Genomic DNA, 10,754 nt, shown 5'->3' on the forward strand with positions numbered 1-10,754 from the left:
TCCTCGGCAAAAATGAGTCATCCATCCTACAAAGGAATGGCCAGTGGGTTAGCTCATGGTCCCAGAGACTAGAATCTGGCCCTGTGCTTCCATAGACACTCCAGCCTTCTACCTCAGGGTAGGGGACTCACTCCTCTCTTAATGATCTCCTCCTCTTTTTTCTCTTCTTTTTTTTTCTCCTCCTCCTCCTCTTTTCGACAGGGTCTTAGACAGCATGAGCTGCTCTGGAGCTCACTTTAACTTCTGGTCCTCCTGCCTCCGAAGGCATGTGGCGCAACCCTCTGAGTACGTGGTACCGGATACGGACCTCAGAACTTCATGAGTGCTAAGGAAGCACTCTACCAACTGAGCCACTTCTCCGGCCCTCACTTTTTCTGTCTCTAATTTAAGTTCTGGGAAAGTGTACTGGGGTCAAAGCATTCTGGGCCCTCATTCCAGAGGCTCCCCTTTGCCTTCGTCTTCCTCGGCATCCCCTGGCCACTTACTCCTCAGCAAAAGGGACGGCTTCTCTGTGATGCCACCCTGTCTGACTTGTGGAGGGAGGGGCCCCCCTTGGGTCTGCTTCGAGGCACCACCTTAGCAGCCCTGGCATCCAGCTGCATGCTTAAGCTGTCAAGAGAGCCTGGTAGCTCTCCCATCAAGTACGAGGATTTTTCTGATTTAGGGCAATGAGAACTTTTCTATTTCTTCTATTAATGGTGATGATGAGGGTGAGGGTGGAGGCGAACATGCCAAGGCGCTGTGTTTAAGTCAGAGGATGACCTTGTGGAGGTGGTTTTCCCCTTTCATCGTTACAAGGGTTCCAGGGGTCAGGCTAGTACAGTTAGCGCTTTTGCCCACAGAGTCCTCTCGCCGGCCCTGAGGCAGTCTTATTGCTAAGCCACCTTCTGCCCGGCTGAGGCCACCAACTCCACCTTGAAACCCAGCATCTGGTCTGAGGCCCTGGCTCTGTAGCTGGGTGAATTTTGAGGAACCTCTCAGTAGCATTGAAAAGAACACCCTTGCATAGGAAGTCAAAAATGGGACTTTATCCCCTTCTGAAGTGTCAAGTCACAAGGGTGGTCAGCTTCAGCCTTCACTGGATCCAACTGCTTGGCCAAAGAGCGGGTAATCTCTCTAAGAGCCTGAACGCAGGTGCCTCACCCCTATTCTAGAAGGTCTGACACTCTCCAGGAAAATTTGGCTCAACTGGCCCCTGAGCTAAATCTCACCCGCCACCTGCCTTGTAAATACCTTGACTGGAGCATAGTAATGTTTATTGTTTATATATCGTCTATACACACCACAAACTGTTCTGGACCTGTTTTCATATTGTCTACTCCAGGGTACTGAGCGGTTACAGCAGAGACCCCATGTCCCTCTGGGCTGAAAATACTCAAGGTAGGCTCTCTATGGAAAAAGGTTGTCAACTCAGGGTCCAAACAGTACTATCAAGAATCTACCTTAATCCTTTCTTCCCTGAAGGCTGTTGTCAGATCCCCTCCCCACCCCGCCCCCGCAACCATGATTCCCCTAGGGAGATAAGTAGCTCCCGAGTGGACAAGGACAACAGACCTCCTCTCAACAGTCTCTGAGCCTCCACGGTGACGCACCGAGTGAGACCGTCCCTCTGTGTCCCCTCGTTGTCAAGGCCAGACAAGATTGATAAGTGAACATGGCTGCGGCCCGACTATCCAGATAGACAGAGCATGAACAAGGGCATCTGTGTGCTACCCTGATACTTGTTCTAATCTGGATGCGGCATTCCGGGAATGCTTAATAAAGTCCTGTTAGGTCCTCTGGGTCAGAGCAAACCCTTTGAAAAGGGATCTTTGCCTTGTCAGGAGAGATTCTGATGGTAAAACAAACTTCACAAACCTCACAATGTCTCTGTGAGAAGGTCTACAAACAGGAGGCCCCTAGTCCGAGAAGCACCCGTCACAGAGGATGCTTCTTGACCCCAGTGGACTACCTGGGCACGGGAGGAAGCATTTCATCCCCTTCAGCCTGGCTTTCAAGGACAACGATCAAGTGCTCCATTTCCTAAGTGTGTCCATTCTGAGTCACGCCCGACAGACTGGTGAGTGAGCAATGCTTCCCACGTAACACGCTGGGCGCAGGTGTCGAGTTTTATTTGGATCGTCTCTGCCATCTTGGACCAGAGGAAGCATGCCCTAATTAGCCCCAGCATCTGTTCCCTCCCCAAGGCCCGAACTCATCATGCGTGGACCTCTGTGCTGCGGGGCAGCCTTTTGAAACAGTACCAACTGTTTCCACAGTCCACTCAGGATGCACAGAGCAGCCTGCGTGGTCTCCGGTAACTAGGGCACTCTTTGTCATTCTCGGGGTAGGCCTTTCTGGCTGCAGCTGAGCCTTCGTATCTTCCCTGCCAAAAGGCCTTACTTCCTTTACACCATCAACCACGGCTTGACCCCTTCCTACCGAGGCTTGACTTCCCCCTCCCCCACTTGGGACATCGAGATAGATTCGGGTCATGTAATTCAAGGGTTTAAGTATAGCTTCTGAGGGTGGCCTTCCCTGTCAACCAAGCATCTTCTCCAGACCCTTATCCCCCGGGCCTATTAGCCTACACTCCCTCATCAGAGATGGCCTTGGTGACACACAGCAGCTGTGCCTTCAGAAGATATGACAACTATGCTAGAATTACAGGCCCAGGAGCTTACACCCTTCAAGGCTTCTGATACCGAGTTCTGTAACTGGATTTTTTACTGCTATGTGGGTTACTTTTTCTCTCTTCCACCCTTCTTCACCCTTATTAACACTAGATAGGAGAGAGAAAAAAAAAGATAGAGGGAAAAGGGGTCGGAGTTATCCTTAGACTACTTCCTGCTGATTGGGGACATTGAGTTTCTTGGGGCAAGTTTGACCTTCTTTTCAGGATATATAACTTCTTCTTGTTGTTTCTCTGCACAAGACTACTTGACAAACTGCAGCCAACCACCAACCAGGCAACAACAGCAAGCCCCCTGCCCTTCTTGGGACCCTATCATTTATACGTCCTCTGAAAAGTTCCCAGAAGTTCCAAAGGTCACACACTCGCAGAAACTATCTGCAGCTGGCAAAACCACACCCCTGCTAGAGCACGAGGCAAACCACAGTCAGCTTCTGTGAAGCAGCCTTTTGTTCCCGAGCCTGGGATTAAAATGAAAACCTAGTCCCAGAACATTTCTGTGTTTTTAAAAAGAAACCAGAATTACAAAATTCTCACTACACAGTTCAGCACTGGAAGTTGAAGAGAGTAATTGGCACACCTGGGTGTTCTACGAACCTTAGATGCAGCCCTGATCATACATATCAGAACTTAAAAACTCTAGTCTACCTGTGGGTGTGGTCCAGGAACAGAACAGTTGCCTAGTATACACCGATTTTCCCCACCCCTGTACTGCAAGAAGCGGGGTGAAACTGGGGAAAGCCCTCTCCTGTTATTACAACACTAAACCTCACTGCCACGTGGTCTTCGGCGAGCAAATGCCACAAAGTCGTTGTGTCTGTCAAACTGATAAAATACCGCTTTTCTATCTATTTGTCCTAAATCAGGGTTGATCACATACCTGTATCCTTTCCATTAGTGAAATGTCTTGGGATTCAGACCTGGGACAAGCAGCTGAGGTGCCCATTGAAACCAAAGCAGACCTGGCCTCCAGGTTCTCCCAGCATCCTTCAGTCCCTACCTGTTACAGGGTGTGGCTGGCATACCCCCCTCTCTGCCTGAACTTTCCATCCCAGAGGCTGGGCTTCCCTTCCTCAGAAGCTCTTCCCTGTATAATCCAGAGCTGGGTGAATCTGCCGGGAAAGCTGCTCTAGTGAACCTGCCTATATACTATAATTTGGCTTGAATTGGCTCATTTCATCGGCTGGAGATAACCTATCAAAACGGTCCTCCTTTATTCCATACAGTTTTAGGGGGTACTGATCCCCACTCAGTCTTTCCTCCAGGCCCAGAAACTATGTGATATGAACCTGCAATCAGCTTAGTTCATTTCTCTGACCACAGTGGTTAACTGGGAAATGAGCACATGACAGACTGGGCCGATCAGAGCCTTCTCTGAGAATGTCTCCCTTGCCCCATCAGAACTGTCAAGAAAGTGCTCATCTTCTGAGAGTGCAAGCTGGAGCTCCCAGAGGCCTTTCCCTGTCCACAGGAAGGACTAATTTCGAACCAAGGAGAACAAAGAAGCCAGGTGTGATGGGACCCACCTATAATAATCCTGGCATTGCCATATTAGGAATTCAAGACTAGCCCGGGCTACATGAAAAAATTCTCAAAAGAAGTTTTTAAAGTAGAGAGAACAAAACCAACAAGCAAAATGATCTAGAAAATAAGTGGAGATGACAGATGGGGAAGACAGAGTCCCAAGTGTTCCCGAGCTTGTGGACCCAGCCATAGTGGACTATCTGCACTTTCAGGACATTTCCTAAAATATTATAATCTGCCAATCTACCATTTCATCTTGGTTTTAAGACTGTAGCTGAAACCACATGTTTCAAATAGCAATAGATTGAAAAAATAGATAAGGGATCTTAAGAAGTTAGTTATTGACACGAGGGCTTTGGAGATGCTGCAAAGTATTGGACTGAATATAATTATTTTGTGTAGCAAAGATTAGGAGCAATTTGAAAGGAGAGAGAGAAAGAGAGAGAGAGAGAGGAGAAAGAGAGGGAGGAGAGAGAATATTAGCCATATGGAGTTAAGATCTTATTTCCAGTTACACTCCCTTCTTATACCTTGACATCCTGATATTGAGTAGTTTGTATGCAAGAAGCTCTCCTGTGATATTCTACTCTAATTACAATATTTTATTGTTTTATAACCCTTAACCTTAAGATTATGATGCTTGTTGATTGTAGAAAATTGTATTTACACACTGCGAGTTTGTTATAGGAAATTGAACTTTCCGTCAACCTCGTAATATTTAACCCACTGAGTGTGATATCAGAGTTCTTATTTAAAGCAGCACAGGAGCAGGAGAGTTTCTCGGTATTAGGGAAGACACTTGTAAGGTTTCTTCTTTCTATTTGCATAGATATGCAAGGGCATAACTCAATAGACAGAGCTCTTGCCTAGCATACACAATGCCCTGGGTTCGATCTCTGGCACCACATAAACCGTGTGTGTGTATAAGCCAAACACTTGGGAATTGGAGATGAAAACACCAGAAACTTAAGGTCACCTTCAGACTATGCTGGAAGTTTGAGGCCAGCCGGGGATGCTTCAGAAACGGGCTCAGAAAAGAAAAGAAAGAAAAAGGAAGTTATGCAAGAAAAAAATAAATACTGGTTATAATAGATTCCTGTTCAAAAATACATTGTAGATCCCAGGAGATGGAAGCCTTACAACCTGAGTTCCATCCTGGGGTTGCCACGCGGTACAAGGTCATCTTCTGACCTCCACATGTGTGACTCGGCGTGTGTGCCTCTCCCAGCCCCCTGCAAAATAAGTAAAGAAATGTAATTTTAAAACCTTAAAGCACAAGGCAGAGTGTAAGCTGGTTCTTCCACTTAAAACGCTCGCTTCCAGGAATCATGGGCAGAACCCTGGCTGATCCACCTTCCAAGGAGACTGTCAAGGGAGCGTAGACACCTCGAGTTCTGGACGCTGTGCCCTCACTGGGACGCTGCCCCAGAGAGCCTTATGGTTATTTCCAGGTTGGCATTTGCACTGTTTCTAGGGCTCCAGGATGCTCCTATGGCTGGCGCTATATGGGACAGGGCTTAGTCAAGTCCTATGCTGTGCCTGAGCCCCTTCCCTGCTTTGCCATCATTCTTCCTGCTCGTAAGAATGCAGCCCCCACGCCAGATCCCTGACCTACCTGGATTCCAAGTGGCACGATTGTCTCTTCAAACAAAGGCAAGTCCTAATCCTTTCCTATGAAAATAAAAAGCAGAAAGCTATTCTACATCCTTGAGGCCACCGGCAATCTGAAACACGCAGCGCGAGTGATCCCTGTCACTCACTGCCCAGCTAATTCCAGCGTGGCCACAGTCCAAAGCAGGCTTGGGAAAGGGCAAAGGATCTGCAGCCGCTCTAGCGGGGATTGTTCATCATTCTGGCCTCAGATTTGGTCATCTCAGCTTTGTCCACCCAGCTGACATCACTGGATTCCTCCCCTGGAGGTTGGGGCCGGCGGGGTCCCATCCCTTCTTCCCATTCCCGCTCTCAGCGGCCCCAGAAGCAGGTGTAAGTAAGTGTTAACACAGCTGCCACCACGTGTGGCTCTTCCTGCAGTATTCTTTACCCATCAGATACGCCTCGGGCATGAGGGAACACGTTGGCTGGATCCACTGATGTGTTTGGATCTGGTCACAGCTGACAGCAGCCATGCTCAATCATCTAGGTGATTCCACTCTAAACGTGGAAGAAAGTTTATTATAAATGAGTTATATCATTAATACTAGCTAAAAGAGGAAAAAAAAAAAACCCAACCCATATCTAAAGCAGAGAAAAATGTATGGAGTTAGTGCTGACTCCTGAGGTGAGGGTTCACTCTAACTGGTGTGACGGCCTTCCTGTCTGCAGAAGCGGCTGAACCCCGGCAGCACTTCTGTATTAAAGGCCATGCCATCTCCCACTGGACCGGAAATGCCTACATGCTCAAAGTCAGAAGCAAAAGGCTTCTTCTACCCCTAGCCTTGCTCTCTGGTTTCAGGTGTTTGCTCGTCCCTCCCGTGGGTACTGGCCTCTGCCTCCTGTATGTAAGCACTGAGCTACGGGCTCAGTTCCACCTGGCTTCACTTTAGGAGCAGGAGGGGGGCCTCTGGTTGGGAAAACATTGCTATCAAAGACACACTTTTATTTTTTTTCTTGGTTTTCCAAGACAGGGTTCCTCTGTGTAACAGAGCCCTGGCTGTCCTGGAACTCGCTCCGTAGACCAGGCTAGTCTAAAACTCACAAAGATTCTCCTGCCTCTGTCTCCTGAGTGCTGAGATTAAAGGGGTGCCCCACCAGCAGCCAGATAAAGACACACTTCTCAAGTTTCTGCTTCCATTCCCTCGGGCCACGTGTCCTGTACGTCTGTGATCAGGAGTCCAATAGCCACAGGTTGTTTTGTACTGGGTTTTTATAGCCCTGGCTGGCCCAGAAATCACAATGAATACTCAGGTTGGCCTCAAACACAAAGATCTACCTGCCTCTGGCTCTTGAATGCTGGCATTAAATACAGGTATGCACTACCACACCTAGCTGTGTGCTTTTTACTTATTTATTTACTATTTTACTTATGTGTATGTGTGAGACCATGTGTACATGAATACGAGTGACCCAGAGGCCAGAGAGTGCCAGGCTAGTACCCGGCAGGTGGAGCTGAAAGGAGGGTAGCCAGTCCAGCTGGGCGCCCTCCATGGCTGAGCGGGATGGCGAGTGTCAACTGCCCGAACCTCCCCGGATGCCCCAGGGAATAAAACACCGAGCCAGGAGATCTGTCAAAGCGGGAACTCGGTTTATTAAATCAAGCAGCCCCTTTTATAGGTTTGAGTCAAGGGGCAGGATTAAGGAAGTGAGGTAAGATTATGTAGAGGGCGAGGTTAAGCGGTGCAAGGAGAGGTGGGCCAGCGACGAAACTCCACCTAATAGTTACCAGGCAGGGTTGATTTTAAGGCAGATATGCTGAGTCACTAAGACAGAAACGCTGAATCACTTTTGCCCGAAAGTGGCACCTCTTAAATCGGAAGCTAAAGACAGGTCTCCAAACTCCAGCCAGGCTCAGGTGGATACAGCAGGCCTTATCAGGCCCAACAAGAGAGGACATTGGAGCCCATGGAGCTGGAGTTACGAGTGTTTGTGAGCTATTGGATGTGAGCGCTGGGAATTGAACTCAGCTCCCCTGCAAGGGAGGCAAGGACTCTTCATCGTGGACGAGCCATCTCTCATGGCTCTTGGGGTGACTCTAGCTTGTCCACGTTCCTGCGTCAGGGAGGCAGAGGTGGGTGTCAGGGGGAGTTTACCACACCACAGCCACAGAGCCTGTCTCAGAGACCCAACGCTCCGGGGGTCTCCGGACGGCATCCCGTCTCCATTCCATCAGTTCTCATTTCCTCATGTCCTCAGCCATTCAGCTTGGCAGGTCCACTGAAGCAGCTACACTTCAGAGTTTGAGAACAATTTATTCTAAGATGCAGCTAAATACCACTCTTAGGTTTAGAAAAAAAATCACCAATAAAGCCCAGCCTTTTGCTGCTGTTGCTGTTTGTCTGGTCTGTCAAGGCACATGGGGGTTAGCACAGGTCCCAGGGCAGCTAGCGGGGAATGCAGGGTGTCTGCCTTAATTGCCTTTCCTTCTGTCTTGAGACAGGGACTAAGCCCAAGCTCAGTGAATGAGTTAGTTAGGAAGGCCAGTAAGCCCCACAGATCCTCCTGACCCCCCTCTCCCAGGAACCACCTGCCTAGTTTTTTCACATGGGTCATGGGGAATCCAACTCAAGTCTGTATGCTTGCCCGGCAAGCACTTTACCTGCTGAGACCCCTCTCCAACCTCGAGGTCCAGCCTTCAATTCATACTAGCCTGTATTCCTTTGAGTATTGTTTCTACTGTCCTAAGCTAGACTTGAAGCCAGTCTTTACACCCCATGAAGCTCCTCTACTACAAAGCCAACTCAAGGAGAATCCCTGAGAATCCCACTCAAAATCTATGTTCCCAGAGCTGGTGAGCTGGCTCAACAGGTGCCAGTGGCCAAAAGATCTCCAGGCCCCACGTGGCGGGAGGAGAGAGACAACTCTTGAAAATTGTCCTCTGTCCTCAACACACTCTAAACAAATGAATATAATTTAAATATTAAGATCAAATCTATGCTCTGTGCTCCCTCAGCCTTTCCACCCCCAGAGGCAATGGTCATACTCTTCTAGTCTCTAGCCATTCCCTCCTCTGTCTCCCTCCCCCTACCAGCTCCCGGCTTCCCCTGCCAGGCTGGCTCTGCCTCTCTGTTTTGTATATCAGCATCCTGCCAGCCAGAATATACCACTCAGCAAAAGAGATGCCAGCCAAAGGGCGCTGTGCTCAACAAAAGCTCAGTCATTAGCTAAACAGCGAAACTAACCAAATATTGTTCCTGGAGTGTGTCCTGGTGGGCCTCAGCTTGTCCTACTATCCCCATGCTGAAGCTGGGAAAGGCTGGAATATGTCCTGCTTCAATCTCTGTCCCATGCAGAAAGAAAAAAAAGTGAAGGAAGGAAGGAAGGAAGGAAGGAAGGAAGGAAGGAAAAAAGAAAAAAAGAAAGAAAGAAAAGTCAGATAACTGAAATTTTGACTCCTCCTCTCCCACATCCTTTGCTCTGTTCTCACTATGTGATGTGCAGAAGTCTAAAAACTATGCCGGGGGTGGGGGGCTGGAGAGATGGCTCAGTAGTTAAGAGCGCTGCCTGCTCTTCCTAAAGGACCCGGGTTCAATTCCCAGCACCTACATGGCAGCTCACAACTGTCTGTAAGGGGAGAGAGCGTGTGTGCATGTGCATAGCCAGTGTGCGTGAGGAGGTCAGAGGGCAGTATTGAGGGCTTGGTTCTCTTTTTTGCTCCAGGCTAGCTGGTCCACAAACTTCTAATCCTAGAGCTGGAGTTACAGGTGTGAACCACTGAGGCTTTTTCTGGGGGTTCCCAGGCTAGAACTCAGGTTCTCATGCTTACAGGGCAAGGACTTCTGCCTGCTGATCCATCTCTTCAGGTAGCCGAGGCTGACCTGAGACTCACCATGTAGCCTAGGCTAGCCTTGACTCTGTAGCAATCCTCATAGCACTGCTTCCAAGTGCTGGGGCTGCATGTCTGTACCAGCACAGCTGGCTTGTGTTTTATTTTTCACGTCTATAGTTCAAAGACTTTTGGTAACTATATAAAGTTGTTATATGCATAAATGCATAAATAGTTAGAACAATTTAACTTAAAAGCAGGTGCATCACCCTAAAAGAATTTCCAGTCAGTCACCACAGATCACCACAGCCAACCACTGTCCAAGTTCTGTCTTTAAAATTTCTTTTCCTAAGCCAGGAGTGGTGTCACACACTTTTAATCCCAGCACTCAGGAAGCAGAGGCGAGAGAATCTCTGAGTTCAAGGCCAGCCTGGTCTATGTAGTGAGTTCCAGGACAGCCCCTCTCTATCTCTCTCAAAAACAAAAAAAATAATGGAAGTTATGTTCAAAGACTAGATTAAATAAATTATTAAGCAAACAAACCAACAAACAAAAATGATCACATTTCTTTCTTCATTGTATGTGTGCTTGTGAGCGTGCCTGCGCACATGAGAATGTTACCTCACGTGGCTCACAGCGCAGGTCAGAGGACAGCTTGCGGGTCTCAGTTCTGTTCCTCCATCTTGTGGGACCCAGGGATCAACTCAGGTTGCCAGTGTTAGCAGCTAGTACCTTTACCTGCTAAGCCACCTCACCGGACACCCCCTTGATTTAATTTTTTTTTCTTGAGGAGGTGAACCCAGGGTCTATCACCTGCTAGGCTTTGCCTGCTGAGCTGTACATATATCCATATCCCAAGCCCACAATACATCTTTTACACCCTGTCTCTTCCACAGAGTGTGCTCTTCGGGTTCCCCTGTCGCCATCATTTGCCCATCGCCCGTCCCTTTTATTGCTGAAGAGTGCAGTGCTCTCTGGGTGTGCTACGTTTTGTTTAGTGATTCACGGAATCATAAACATGTGGGCTGTTACAACTTTGTGCCGTTACAGCCGCCTGCGTTCTGAGCATCGTTGTGCCAATCCCGCTATAGGCATCTGCTTTGATTTCTCTGGAGCAAACGCCTATAAGAGCACTGCAGG

This window comes from Meriones unguiculatus, chromosome 3 (assembly GCF_030254825.1).
Source record: "Meriones unguiculatus strain TT.TT164.6M chromosome 3, Bangor_MerUng_6.1, whole genome shotgun sequence".
Lineage (NCBI taxonomy): Eukaryota > Metazoa > Chordata > Mammalia > Rodentia > Muridae > Meriones > Meriones unguiculatus.